Raw genomic sequence first — 16,080 nt, 5'->3', positions numbered from 1 at the left:
TGTTCCTCCCCTCTCCCCCACTAAACTGGCTTTCTATTGGTAAACTAAAGGTAGCCTGAGGCTCCCTTCACATGAGGGAGGAAGGTTCATTAGTCATGGTTTGAAGAGGCCGAGTAAAGCCTGACCCTGGTGTAACTTTAACAAATTTTACAGGTTTTCCCCAATGCTGGTTGTGCCTGGAATAAATGAAGTGGTTTTGCAGTTCACTTCCCTGTTGAGTGTGTACGTTCTGCCTCCTAATCCTGTAGGCCTGGTCTCTGCACCTAGACTGGTTTTTTAAACTGTTTTCTGTCCTTCTATTACAGAGTTACACTGGAGTTCTTCCTGCTAACACAGCTAGGGCTTGGATCCTGAGAACTTCATCTGAATCCAGGATAGGTCAATAATGGTTCTTTCCTTCTTCTATAGCTCAAGTACTATAAGAACATTTAATGTGCAAGTAATTTCTCATCACCAAGGGAGACACAGGAAGCTCTTGAATATCTGACCTGTCATAGATTTCCTGCCCTGGCTGGCTTCACCCTGTGATCCTGAGACCTCAGCCTCCTGAGCTAGGGTGATGGGTATGACCTACTTGTGCTCTGCTAGGTTCAGAACTGTAATGACATTGACAATACAAGTCAACTGCTTATCACAAAGGGCTTGTGTAGCATATTAAGCCTTTTAACCTTGGACCTTTAAGAACCCTGTAGGAAACAATATTACAATGCTATAGTCTGAGAGGATAGGCATATGTATGTGCTACACTTGAACCTTGAGCTCTGAGTCCATTTCTGGTGGGCATCAGTGTTCATGTTCCAAAGAATGTTCTTGTAATTAGCAAATAGGAAAAGTATTTTAATTAACCCTCACTCTTTTTCCAGTTGTGTGTCTCGAACTCTAGCCTGGGCACTGACCCTGAGCCCTTCACCTCAAGGTGAACACTGTAGCACTTAATCCAAAATGCCAGATGGGTTCTTTTGGTGGTTCACGGGAGATAAGAATCTAACAGGCTTTCCTTTGGACTGTGGTCTTCAGCTCTCAGACTCCCGAGAAGCTACGGTTCCACTTATGAGCCACTGGCATCTGGCCTATGGTTTTAGACAGTCCTGGGCTTGATTTTGGGGCCTGGGTACTCTCTCTGAGCTTCTTTTTCTCAAGGCTAGCCACTTGAGCTACTCCATAGCTTCTGGCTTTTTCTGAGTATGTGGCACTGAGGATTCAAACCCTGACATTCATGCATGCTGAGCAAGCACTTTACCACTAAGCCACATTTCTAGCCCCACCCTCACAATTTTATACCTCACTTGCCTATCCTCAAGAAAAGGCTTCTGAGTATAAATCATCTAAAGAAAACCCGATAGAAAGTTTCCAAAGATAAATAAGACAAAGCTCATACTTGTGAGAGACTCTAATCATGTAAAGACTGTGACAAATGCTTCCATTTACTTATGTATTATGTTTCAACACTTAATAAAATATTAATGAAAATGAGTCAATGTCCTCAATTATTGGGTATAATTTTATAATAGATGTGCAAAATGTAATAAATATTATGTGTATAAAAATACTAAATACAGTAATCAATAAATAAATGAATCAAAGGAAAATAAAATACAAAACCATTCTTTTTCTGTGGGGGTCCGGTTGTGTGGCTTGAACTCTGGGCCTGGGTGCTGTTCCTCAGATCTTCAGCTCAAGGCTAGCACTCTACCACTTGAACCACAGCTCTACTTCCGGATTTTTTCTTTTTGCTTATGTGGTGCTTAGGAATCGAACCCAGGGACTCAGGCATGCAAGGCAAGTGCTCTACCACTGATCCACCTGAATCATAATATGAAATTAACATACATATGTAAGTATATATATATCATATATTACACATGTATAGAGATATTTTTTTCCATTTCAGGGCCTTCATTCAGGCCCTGGGTACTCTAGCCTGAATTTCTTTCCTCATGGACAGTGAGCTTCGCCTTCACCCATGATGCAAAATAGTTACCTGGACGTTGAGCTCAAATCCTAGCAATGGCAGAAATACTGGCCCCAGTTCCAAGACACTGACATAATTTTTTAATGGAAGCAGTTATGTTTATTCAGTTCCATACTGAACATTTTAAAAAGTGTAGAATTTTGTACAGCTATTCACTCAGATATCCTTCCCTTACCTCCAAAATGCTTCTATGAGTACTACATTGTTTGTCTTTGTTCGTTTTTTATTGTAAAAATATTTTACAGGACCAAGGTAATGAGTAAATTTCATATTGAGCATTGTTACCTCCTCCTTTGTTTTCCCCCTACTATACCTTCCCTCCCATTGCCACAACTACCTCCCCCTGCTTAGGTCAGTGACTTAGGTTTCACTTTTGGTTGGCACAAGGTTTGAACTCAAGTAGTAGCAAATCTTCCCTCACATTGCTACAGATTTACCAAGACCCTGAGTTCAAATCCCAGGCTAGGAAAGAAAACTAGCAGAAATTCCAAACTAGGTAGCTTTATTTTTTTAATTTAGTTAAATAATTATGTTTTCTTTATTCTTTTTCTTTTTTTTCTTTTGGCCAACCATGGGGCTTGAACTCAGGTCATGGAAACTCTGTCTCAGCTTAGATCTCTCTCGGCTTGGGTGCAGCCTCCAGAACCATAGCTGATCCTAAGATCCTAGGCCCAGGGGACTTTCTCGAAAAAAAAACTGGAAAGCAGAAAAAGTGGAAACCTTCAGGGGTCTGGGGTTTTATTATTTTTTTCTTTGCACAGTGACCATCCTGGGTTTGAATGACATGGCTGCAAAGTAGATATGACCTGCCATTGCTGATGGCTTGTGGGCTATCAGTGAAGCCATAGGACAACCTGTGGACATAGGCCCTGGGTTCAAATCCCAGTCCTGACACCAATGGCAGGAGATCACAAGAGACTCATTCCTATGCATGGGAATATCCATTGAAAGAGTAGTTCATGCATCCGTCTAGTCTAAAATTGGATGCAATAGTCCAAGAATGCTGATTGATCTTAGTGTATAGTTTATTAAGCATTAAAAGAATAATATTCCTTCAATGGTGGTATAATAAATACCTAAGAGTTGGTAGGAACGTAGTAGGTGTCATTCAATCATAGATAGACGGCTCTGGCACTCTTTAACAATATATATTTCTTTGTATATCACCGTCTGCCTATCCATGTATTGCTGTTTTGGCCAAAACTGGGGGTCAATCTCAGCCCGTGGGAATCACTTGACAGCTTCATTGACTAGAGGCTCCCATGCTCAAACTCACCCATTCATGAATTGGGCCTGCTAGGCTCTGAGATCCGATTCTAGCACTGCCAGGCATGATGGAGATCACATACATCTAAAATCTAGATTCTATGTGATAGGATGTAAACAATGTAATAAATGGTTTAAGTGTCATCAGAATCAATAAAATAAGTGGTAAATAAATTAATAAAAAAGAATTAAAATGAATAAACGCACCAAACACAATATGGACTGAACATCTGAACGGAAGTATAAATCTTATTGTTAAGATGTATATAAGGAGTAACTTTTCCAGGACTGAGGCTTGAATTCAGTCCCTCTAGGAGGAGGGAATGGCGGGAGATCCTGAGATACTTGTTTCTGGACCTAGGAAGAGTCATGGCATGCGATCGATCTCATCCTTGAATCAGTAGTTTGTGCATGATGCAGTAGGAAATGATACGCAGGACTCATGGGGTATAGATTATTTGTAAAGAAGAGTTAATGAAGCATGACAATAATCATCACAGACATGAAATGAATGCATCAGAAAATATCGAAATATAGGTACACACAGATTGGTTTCCATCACAAGTCACCATCAATCCTACTCTATACAAATATATACTTATTTGCATTCTACCTTCTACTTATGAATGGATGACTATTGTGCTCCCCACTCTCCCCCCAGGGGGGCTCAAATTCAGGTACTGGGAATGCCTAGCTCCTTTGTCGCTCACAGGCTGTTGTGCTCATATGGACTCATTCACCAATTGGGCCTGCTAGGCCCCGAGTTCAGATCCCAGCCCTGCCAAAAGATTCATCTTGATGTAAGACGCCAATGGTTGCATATGTTTTCCTTTCCTCTGCAAGTCTTGGGTCTCAGCTAGGATGGAGAATGCATGGGCCACCCTGTGGTCATGGGAATAAGTTGTTATCCATGTCAGCCCAGTTATACCTGTCATCATATACATGAGAAAATACACAATAATCCATGAATAGTATACAAAATAAACACAATAAGTACACTCAATGCACGATGCAGTCCCCACACAGATGTGAACATACATCCCATGTTTAAATGATGCATTGAGCACTATTTTGGCCTCCCTGTGGCTCGATCTCAGTCCCTGGGAAAAGCCCATCTCCTTAGTGGCTCAACGTCTGGTGTGATCACGTGGACCGATTGGGCAGTTGGGCTCCTAGGCCCTGAGTTCAAAGCCCAGCAATGCCAAAAATTCACCCTGATGTAAGAAGCCAGTCATTGCACCTGTTTTCCTGTGCTGTGCAAATTCTAAGACTCAGCCAGCATGGAGAATATATAGGCAACTGATGTCAGCTTATATTTCCATAATTCATTCATCTGCAATAACAATGTGCAAGACTGGAAATGTGAAGCACTTAGACATGATTTTATTCTCGTTCATTTGGAAGATTAATTTTTAGTCAAAAGGAACGTTTAAAAATGGCCTAGAATTTATTCCTACCAGTTTTTATAAATGGCTTTGTGCAATGGTATGTGATTATTTTATTTTACATTATCCTATGTAAATATTCTACTACGTATAAGTTTTGGAAAAAGAAGAAAACTAAAATTTACTACTTAGAGGAATATGATAGAAATAGAAGACAGATTTTATGTTTGTCAAATCTCTCATCAGTACCCATATTCAAGACTTAAAGTCATATTTCTTACTATGTTAGACAGATAGGGAAAATATATGATAAGGCAACACATGATAAGGCAACTATTAGTGACTTTAAAATGTACCTTCTTATGTGATGAAATTTAATTTATTAGCTAACATTTGGGTTTGAAATATGGGAGGCTGATCCATTAAACACATTCCTGGAAGGCCCCTACTGAACAACACAAATGGTGGGGGGTAGTATTTCTGCACTTTAATGAATGGTTGAACTTGTTTGGTATTAGTGCTGGGTACGTAAATCAACTCTATTGTAACTTGCTCCCTACACTTGAAAACCTTGTAATGTCACTATCATCTACTTGTCAAGTGTTATTTTGGTGAATATGATTTTTAAAAGTTTATTTGAAAAGGAATATACTTTCAGGAGATTAAATGTAGGTTACATTGGTTTGCGAATGACATTTTTATACTACAGAACCAAGTTTTACTGAAGTACCAGTGTTTTGAAGCACTAAGGGTCTTCTCAATTAATGTTTTTCTAAATTATATTTGATCTCTAAATCAAGTTTTCCTAGTCTTGGTAGACCAATTATGATCTATCATTCCAGAAACTATTTTTTTGGCTGCACTGAAATCTTTCATTCATCATTAGGAGAAAGGTATTAAAAATGACGTTGTTCATTTGTGATTTTGTTCACTCATATGGGCTGGTCATCTGTAAATTGAAAGTTTGAATTACAGTACTTTCTCTCAGATTTTGTGATCTCATCTTTCATTTTAAGTTGCCTTGCATTTCACAATTGATTACTGCTAATTCTTGTAAGCAATTGGGGCCCTGAAATATTATAGGAAATGAGAAATTGAGATGAGTCTTTAATTATTTTCTGTTGGCATGTTGCATGGGCCTATGTGAGAAGTCATGCCCTTGTTATCTGATGATGCAGATAACTGGGACCTGTTATCCTAGGATCCGTGGGTCCTGCAGAAGAATAATAGCTTTTAGACATCATATCAGCAAAATTTGGGTATAATCAGTAAGAATGTTTAGAAATATGGAGAAAAACACTTTGGGACCAGCAAGTTAAAACAATAAACAGAGCATCATAATAAAATCCCTTATAGATTAGCAGAAAACAATACTGTTATTATACCATGTTTATTCAGAAGACCACGAACACTTAGAAGGTATCACAAGCTTATACTGAAGATATTGCATTGATACTTTTTATATTCTAATATATATTCTAAACCTAATTATTTATATTCCAATCTATTTATGGGAATAAATGTCAATATATTTGTCAAATTATCAATTCTAGTAAGATTCACTGTATAAAATTTAAAATCAGCACGTATAAATATAAAATATATAAGTACATATAATATAAAAATTGTTTTGCATTGTTGTGTTGTGTTTAGGGAATCAAAGGCAACTCTGTTTTAAAGTATTATTCCATTATCTCTACCTCAGTTTTTGGTAGAGTTAGACTTAAAGCTCTACCATTTGTAGATATGCAGCCTAGAGGCAAGAGGAAACACTGTGATTAAAACATTACAAATTTAAGGCCTAATATCGAGGAGAAACATATGGACTTCTCCAGGAGCTATGGCAATATTTGGTGATAGAATGTCAGTAGTGTAAGTTCCTGCTTGGTTGGATGATAGACAGGTCAGGACAGTCGGTAATCATGCATATGAACAATTTTTTTCACTTTCTTGGCTTTAGCTACTTTTGAAATGATACATATAATAAACTATTATGTTTTGATAAAATACCTTCTATTCTGAACAATTCTGTCTGAACTGTTCATCTCTCTATGATCCCTTGTAACTAAGATTATTTTTGATCCAGGAAGACAATCCATGCTTTCAGCGTAAGATATTCTGGTTGGTCTGTTCCTACATGGAAGAAAGGTAAAGGTTCAGTGTCAATGTCTAGTGCGTTGGGGTCCCTAGGTAAGGGTCACAAAATCACCAGGACACAGGGGATGCAGAGTGCAAACAGCAATTGCCACTGCATGCTGTGCTTTATTGTTAGTGGGTATTTAAAGACTAGCAAGCATCATATTTGCCAAGATTTGGTAAGAAAACATTCACACAAAAAATTTCCACAGATACATTTTTACTTAACCTATGAGAGAAGGTCTAGGTATATTATTATCTAAACTATTTTAGATCAAGCTCAAACCACTTCTCCAATCTCAGGAAAATGCTTGACCAGCTGTTAATCTATGCTTAAGCAAGGAGAAGAGCCACTTCCTCAGCTCCCAGGAGTCTGTGACATGTTTTGAGATAGGGAGAGGGAACATTTTCCCTCTGTAGCCTGGCGTTCCAAGAGCTTTCCTAATTCCAAACACAGTCCTCAGATAACCCCGAGGCTGGAGCCTGCATCATTCTGCCCCCTCAACATAGACCCTGAGTCTTCACAGTTCAGGTAGACATTTGTCCCAGCAAGACCTCATTTGGGAAATTTTAAGCTGCAGAAAGTTAGAAGTAGCTCTTAAGCAAGGCTTACTTTGAATCCATTAGCTCCACAAAGCTAACTCAGTTGATAAATAAGTACTTGAAAAGCCACCACCTTTGGACTTAGCTGTAAAGGCTTCAAAGTATGATCAAATTTAAAATGAAAATGACGAAATAGTCACTGACAAAAAATTGTAAATGTGAGCAATCGACCAAACTATATAAGTTTTTCCCACTGTACACAGAAATTTAGAGAAATAAGATCAATAGCATTTTCAGGAACAATAAGGGTTCCTTGTTACAAATAGGCAACAATGGATATATGCCTGTATAAAGATTGTATCATTAAGTACTTAAATTTAGAGGATATTACATGCTTCAGCAGCAGGTCTACCCAAATTACAACAATACAGAGATTAACATAGCACTTGCACAAGGATGATATGAAAATTTGTGAAGTATTCCATATTTTTCATTCTTCTGATGCAAGAAATGAAAAAGAGTTATTAAAAAGTTGATTACAAAAATATAAGTGTAACAATACATGTAATTCATAGAATTAAGGGTTAGTTTGACATCAGTATATTAAATTTTCACCTTAGAAAGGCCTTTACATAGCATAACCTTTACAAACCTTGAAATTAGATAATATTGCCATTTTATCCCAAAGAAATAAAATAATAAAAGAAACTAAGAAAAAAAAAGGAGTCTTAAAATTCTTCTATATGGAATGCAATCTGAAAGGTCACATTTACTAATGAATCTATACATTATATAACAATGTAGAATTCAAAGTATTATATCTAGGAGAGAATGAAATAGATTATGAACATTACACAAACATAGATATAATTTGTTCAGAAAAGCACCCGGAACATCTTTAGTTTCTATACTATTCATTTCAACAGATAAGTTAAAATTATTTCTGATTTAAAGAATCACAAACTCTGCAGAAATCATTACAGATGTATACAAACAACTCTTGAATACATTTTGATATCAAAGTCATGCAATTCACTTGGAAGAATACCATGGAATACATAAATTTTTATAGTAAGATATTGCTGTTGCTTTGTATTGTGAAAAAATGTGTAGGGACACAAAAGATGGACTGGCATTTTTGAAATTTAAGAAACATAACCAAACCATTATGATTTAGGAGACCAATTTGTACAGCCTTCCACAATTTCAAAGACGTAATGATACGTACTTACCCTTTTGGCAATACCAAATGCAGTTTCTTCAAAGTTGTTCTTCAGACCTGGTTTGATATAATGGTTCAACCGAAGGAGATACAGAGTATCTTTGCTATTTCTATTCCCAGCAGCAAGATGCAAGGAGGTCAAGAGGCCTTTAGTTGGGGATTGGTATCTGCATCATGATGAAGTAATAAAGAAGCCATTTTGGTATTTTTCCACATATAAGTACTGTGCAGGGGTGTCCAGCCATTCAGAGTTATTGCATGAATATCTGCCTTGAGCTGCCAACTCATGGACAAAATCTAAGTGTCCACTCTAGGCTTCCCGATGAAGAGGGGTATACTCATCCTCATCCCTAGTATTCATCTGCGTGGCCATTTTGGAAAGCAGTGTTCACAACACAGTAAGCCGATACATTTCGGCATCCCAAAGAAGAAATTTGCTTGGATCCTACTCCATTTTTTTCTTGCAATTGATACCATTCCTCATTTTTTCATCTTGTTCCTTGTCTTCGTCAGAATTGCCTAACCAGTGATTTTGAGTACCAGTGGGAATGAGGTGTCCATGTATTTCCCCAATAGTTCACATTGGTTGAACTGGTCAGAAAAAACTGGTGAATGTTCTGCATATGTTTTTTCACCATGATTTATTTTCTCTTTTTCAAATTTTACTATTCTAAATTATTCTAACTGGAGAGTAGTGAATTATAGGGAGCAGAGGAAAGATTTTCCTCAGTATTTAAAGGTACAGACTGAAAATCAGGACCAGTGGTGTCTTCATGTGCAGCTTATTCTAGGAATGAGAAAATAGGAAACAATGCCTTCTATGTAAATGATTTGGGAAATACCATGTTATAGTGTAAGAGAACTCACTATTCAACATATGTGATTTAAGAGCTTCCTAATAGCTTTCTAATGTTGGTATCCAACATTAGAAAAAATGTATAATGCAGTAATAAAATAGAAGTCCTTTGTATGACTACCTAAATTCTTGTTTTTTTTTAAAGACACTTGTTTCCATCTAAAAATAGGCCTATCTATTGTCTTCAGGTGATTTTGATGATTGAAGATGCTTAATGAGAAGTAAAAATGTATTAGTCGTCCTTTGCTATCAATTAAATTTCACTTTTTCTTCGTGGAGAATATAATGATCAAAGCAATAGTTCAGAATCAGCAAGCAATAATTCAGAATCATGCTTCAAGTACAAGTGAATCACCAGTAAGTAGCCTCCTCCGTTGTTTCCCCTTCCTATACCTTTCCATCCTCCCCACCCAATCCTCCCGCCTTCCCTTCTCCTCTCTCCTCCCCAGCCCCTCCACAAAAGTTGTAAAGATCGTTTTCAACATAACGACTTGTACATTTCACTGTTGCAATGGGTCTACCTGTATGGACATAATTTGTATCGGTAAAACATGAGTGTCTTCCAGTAGTTCGAATGCTATTAGAACTTAAGTCTCCTTAGAATTAACATATACATCTATGACAGTTAGTGAGGAAAAATAGCCTGTATTATATTCAGATTTTCTGGCTTTATTCTGGTGCATTTTGTTTTGCTTTCTCATAGGATACCTAGTGAAATATCATAATAATTTGGTCCTCATATCCCTTAGGTTCTTTTCTTTTCTTTTCTTTATTTTTTTATATTTTTGTGAACATACTGTACAGAGGGCTTACAATTACATGGGCAAGATAATGAGTACATTTCTTATCAAGCATTGCAGATTCCTCCTTTCTTTGCCATTCACATCCCTTCCCAGCCTCCCTCCTTCCCCCCACCCAATCCTCGGCCCCCCCATGTTTTCCCTCCCCCCCACCCCCCGCGCACCAAAGTTGTAAAGTTCGTTTTCGACATGACAACATGTAATTCTCATTGTTGCAACGCGTCCAACTGTATCCTTAAACTACTTGTTTTTCCCCCTCTCCTCTACAAAGTGTAGCAACATCAAATATAGTGAAAGTGGGGTTAAACTCTGTGGGGGGGGAGATACAAAGCAACAAAGAAATAATCTTATAAATGTGTTAGAAACAAATGCATGAAAGAAAAAAACATTAAAATACATAACTATGGGTTTATTTTCCTAACATCACATTATCAGACCTTTTCTGTTTGACTCATACATATACTAGATATTGGAAATAAGGGAAACCATGGGACCTATGTTTCTTGGGGCTTGGCTTACTTCACTTAATATAAATTTTTCCAAGTCTTTCCATTTCCTAACAAATGGGGCAATGTCATTATTTCTGATGGAGGCATAGAATTCCATTGTGTATATATGCAACTTTTTCTTGATCCATTCATCTACTGAGGGGCATCTGGGTTGCTTCCATATCTTAGCTATGGTAAATAATGCTGCAATAAACATTGTTATGCTGGTAGCTTTAGTGTGGTCTTGTTTGTAAAGATTTGGGTGAATACCCAAAAGTGGTATTGCTGGGTCATAGGGGAACTCCATATGAAGTCTTTTGAAGTACCTCGATACTGCTTTCCAAAGTGGTTGAACAAGTTTACACTCACACCAACAATTCAATAAGGTTCCCTTCTGTCCATATCCCCTCCAGCATCTGTTGTTGTTAGAGTTCTTGATTTTTGCCATTCTAACTAGGGTGAGGTGGTATCTCAATGTTGTTTTGATTTGCATTTCTTTTATGGCTAGGGAGATTGAGCATTTCTTCATGTGTCTATTGCCATACTTCTTTCTTCTTCAGAGAAGTTTCTCTTTATGTCTTTAGCCCACTTATTTATTGGGCAGTTGTTTTTTTGAGGATTTGTTTTTGGCGGATTTAATTCTTCAAGTTCCAAGACCCTTGTCCATTGTATGTATTTCCGGGTCTCTATAAAGAAAATTTCGGCCTGAGCAAGGAGACATAAGGTTACTCCTATTCCATCCTGTAATGTTTTCAGATTGTCTGGTTTGACTCCGAGGTCTTTGATCCATTTGAAATTTATTCTTGTGCCGGGTGATATATAAGGATCTAGCTTTAGTTTTCTACAAGTAGTTAACCAGTTTTGCCAGCACCATTTACTGAAGAGGCTATCTTTTTTCCATTCAATTGTTTTAGCTCCCTTATCAAATATTAAATGGCTATAGGTCTGTAGGTTCATTTCTGGGTTTTCAGTTCTATTCCATTGGTACTGAGGTCTGTTCTTATGCCAGTACCAAGCTGTTTTGATTACTATGGCTTAATAGTACGGTTTGAAATTTGGTATTGATATTCCTCCAGTAGTGTTCTTTCGATTGAGGATCGTTTTTGCTATTCGGGGTCTTTTATTGTTCCATATGAATTTTTAGAATGCCTCTTCTATTTCCTTGAAGAACAAGGTTGGAATTTTGATAGGTATCTCATTGAATTTGTAGATAGCCTTGGGAAATATTGCCATTTTCACGATGTTAATCTTTCCAATCCAGGTGCATGAAATGTTTTGCCATTCTCTAAGTTCTGTTTTGATTTCCTTTTTCAAGATTTTAAAGTTTTCATCGTAAATGTCCTTCACTCCTTTGGTTAAGTTAATTCCTAGGTATTTTATTTTTTGTGGGGATATTACAAATGGAGTTACTTTCAAAATTTCAGGCACACTTTTCTCATTGTTGGCATACAGAAAAGTCATTGATATTGGGGGCTTAATTTTATACCAGGCTACTATGCCAAAGTTTTGAATCAGCTTGAGTAATTTGGGAGTGCAGTCGATGGGATTCTTTAAATACATGATCATGTCATCTGCAAATAAGGAGAGTTTTATTTCTTCTTTTCCTATTTGGATCCCTTTTATGTTTGGATCTTGTCTTATTGCTGTAGCTAGGCATTCTAATACTAGATTGATGAGACGTGGAGAGAGTAGACATCATTGCCTTGTTCCTGAGTTAAGAGGAAATGACTTTAGTTTTTCACCATTAAGTATAATGCTGGCTGGAGGTTTGTCATATACAGCCTTTATTGTATTGAGGAATGTTCCATGGATTCCTACTTTTTCCAAAACCTTCATCATAAAGGGGTGTTGAATCTTGTCGAATGCTTTTTCTGCATCTATTGAAATAACCATGTGGTTCTTATCCTTGCTCCTGTTGATGTGATGAATTATATTAATTGATTTGCGTATATTGAACCAGCTTTGCATTCCTGAAATGAATCCTGTATGATATTGGTTTATGATTTTTGGATGAATTGTTGAAGTCGATTGGCCAAAATTTTGTTGGGAAGTTTTGCATCAGTGTTCTTCAAAGAAATGGGTCTACAGTTTTCTTTCTTTGATGAGTCCCTGCCTGGTTTTGGGATGAGGATTACGATGGTTGCATAGAATGTGTTCGGTAGTGAACTTTTTCCTTCAATTTCATTGAAGAGTTGGAGGAGTATTGGTGTGAGCTCTGCTTTGAAGGCCTTGTAAAATTCTGCTGTAAAACCATCTGGTCCTGGACTTTTCTTACCTGGGAGGTCTCTTATTGCTGTTTCTATTTCAATGCTTGATATGGGTTTGTTAAGATGGTTTAAATCATCTTGGTTTAGTTTTGGAATGTCAATATTTGCTAGGAAAAGGTCCATTTCTGTCAAGTTCTCAAACTTATTAGCATAAAGTTTTGAGGAATATTCCCTTATAATGTACTGAATCTTGGTTGTTTCCGTGGTGATGTTTCCATTCTCATTTCTGAGTTTATTAATTTGGGTGTGTTCTATTCTTTTTCTGATAAGATTTGCTAAGGGTCTGTCAATTTTGTTAATTTTTCCGAAGAACCAACTCTTTGTTTTGTTGATCCTTTCTATAGTTTTTTTGAATTCTAATTCATTTAATTCTCATTTAATTTTGATTATTTCATTCCGTCTACTGGATTGGGGTTTATCTTGCTGCTCTTTTCAAGGATGTTTAGATATGTCATTAAATTGTTGGTTTCAGATCTCCCCAATTTGTTGATGTAGGAGTTCAGAACTATAAACTTGCCTCTGAATACTGCCTTTGCTGTGTCCCAAAGGAGCTGGTAATTTGTGTTCTCTGTTTTGTTGAATAGCATGAACATTTGAATTTCCTTTCTAATATCTTCCATGACCCACTCGTGATTCAGCAGTGTGTTGTTCAGCCTCCATATGTTACCGTCCTTTCTTTGGTGGCTTTTGGTGTTGAGTTCTAGTTTTATTCCCTTGTGGTCATAGAGAATGCAAGGTATAACTTCAATGTTTCTGAATTTAGACAAGTTTGCTTTGTGGCCTAAAATGTGGTCTATTTTAGAAAATGTTCCTTGTGCTGCTGAGAAAAACATGTATTCTGATGCTGCTGGGTGAAATATTCGGTAGATGTCTGTTAAATCTTGTTGATCTCTGCAGCTGTTTAGATCTGTGGTTTCTCTGTTTAGTTTTTGCCGAGTTGATCTACCTAGTGGGGAGAGTGGTGTTTTAAAATCCACAACTATGAATGTATTTGGATCCATGTGGGATTTGAGGTAAAGTACTGTTTCTTGGATAAATTTGGGTGCTACATTTTTTTGGCGAATAGATATTTAGAATTGTAATATCCTCCTGCAGGAGAGAACCCTTAATTAGTATGTAGCGACCTTCTTTATCTCTTGTCACAAATTTTAATATGAAGTCTATTTTATCTGATATTAGGATTGCAACTCCTGCATGTTTATGGGGCCATTTGCTTGGCAGATTTTGTTCCAGCCTTTAACATTGAAAATGTGTTTGTTTTTATGGGCAAGGTGTGACTCCTGAAGGCAGCAGATAGAAGGAACTTTATTTTTAATCCAACTAGACAGTCTATCTTGCTTAATTGGAGAGTTAAGTCTGTTAATGTTGATAAAAAGGACTGAGAGGTATTTCGGACTTCCTGCCATGTTATCCACCTTCTCGGGGGCTGTGAAAACTGGGTTCTTTCTATGGTTCTTGGATTCTCATTTTGGGTGCAGTTTCTTGGCCTTTATTGTGGTCTTGTTGGTTTTCTATGTGTAGGACATCTTTAAGAATCTTTTGCAGGGCTAGTTTGGTGGAGATGTATTGTTTCAATTTTTCTTTCCTATGGAAGGTTTTTGTTTGGCCTTCAGTTATGAAGGAGAGTTTAGCTGGGTAGAGTATTCTTAGTTGATAGTTATTTGTTTTTAGGGCATGGGATACATCATTCCAGGCTCTTCTTGCTTTGATTGTCTCTGCTGAGAAATCTGAGGTGATTCTAATTGGTTTTCCTTTATAGGTGGTTAATCTTTTCTCCTTCACAGCTATAAGGATCTTTCCTTGGTCTGAGTTGATCCTGTGTGGATTGTAATGTGACGGTGGGATGTCCTATTCTTTTCTCGTCTATTTGGAATTCTAAAAGCTTCTTGTATCTGAATAGGCCTGTCTTTTTGCATGTTTGGGAAGTTCTCTGTTAGGATCCTGTTAAACAAATTTCCTAGACCAATTACTTCCGTTTCTAGGTGCTCCTCTACACCCATTATCCTTAGACTTATCACTAATATTTTATTTGAACTTTATTGTACAATACACACTGAATTTGCCTTGCATCTAAATGTGTGTGTAAATGTGCGCAAATGTGTGTGTGTGTGTGTGTGTGTGTGTGTGTGTGTGTGTGTGTGTGCTGTTGCCATGTTGCTTGCCAATGAGGACAGAGAGAGTCTGAAATGTTCCGTACTGTCATTTCAGTGGAACCACCCTTCTGTACATTTTATTCGTCAAATAATAACATCATCATAATTAAAGCATTTACAACATTAAGTTAGATAAAAGAGATCACTTTCAGCTCTTTGTATATGTTAGGGAAGAAGATACACATATATTTAAGTAGTAAGTTATTGTTGTAAGATGACTGTCAGTACAAAATATGTATTTGACCTCTTAAATTGGCTATACTTTTAAGATATACTCATGGAGTGAGTTTATCTGACTTGACCAAACAGGTATTACACTCTGGTTATTCCTGTGAAACTCAAGGTGGAGAAACTCTTTCCGGATTTCTGTTGAAAATAACTTTCTTTATAAGATAGTATCTATTCACACTAAGAATAAATCCCGTATTTTTTAGGTTTGAATATCCGATCATATTGACTGAAAAACAGTATTGTGGATATGTTTGTTAGATATACATTGCAAAAACAAACAAAAAAAGCATGTGTCACTTCCAGATTGTGGATGCATTTTAAGTTGTATTTTACATACAAAGGTTTCTTCATTAATAGTTCTTTTGTGGGAGTAACTATCACAACTTTAACAAATGAGGCTTTTTGAAGATCTTTTCCAATATAAATATCATCCAAGAGTGAGTCTTGCAATTTCTGAAAATCCTTTGAATACTTTAGTGTTATTTCAGTTCATTGACTATACAGCTAAAGACATTTCTGAAATAAACATTGTTAAAATCTGAAAATGTAAGTGGGTATATAGGCTTTTTATGCATCATTTTATCAAAAGACAGTTTTTATGAAACTAAAATATATAGAATAAAAGAATGGAAGTGAATTGCGTGAGCTAATTTTTAGCATAACTTTGTTTTCTATTAGCACAGTCCTTTGAATGTACATGATGAAGTTAAATTATGCCCTTTGTGACACTATGCTTCAGTTATTTTTAGAATCTTTGTAGT

General features: G+C 36.8%; 1 pseudogene; it reads left to right on the top strand.

Annotated features, from left to right (window-relative positions):
• The first annotated feature begins 7,693 nt into the window (after window positions 1-7,693).
• Window positions 7,694-7,793, top strand: LOC138815128 (U6 spliceosomal RNA; annotated as a pseudogene).
• Window positions 7,794-16,080: the final 8,287 nt, after the last annotated feature.

The sequence above is a fragment of the Dipodomys merriami genome, unplaced genomic scaffold (assembly GCF_024711535.1).
Source record: "Dipodomys merriami isolate MVZ:Mamm:240054 unplaced genomic scaffold, mDipMer1.0.p SCAF_624, whole genome shotgun sequence".
Lineage (NCBI taxonomy): Eukaryota > Metazoa > Chordata > Mammalia > Rodentia > Heteromyidae > Dipodomys > Dipodomys merriami.
The sequence above is the reverse complement of the archived record's forward strand: the minus strand, read 5'-3'. Positions and strand labels throughout refer to the sequence as shown.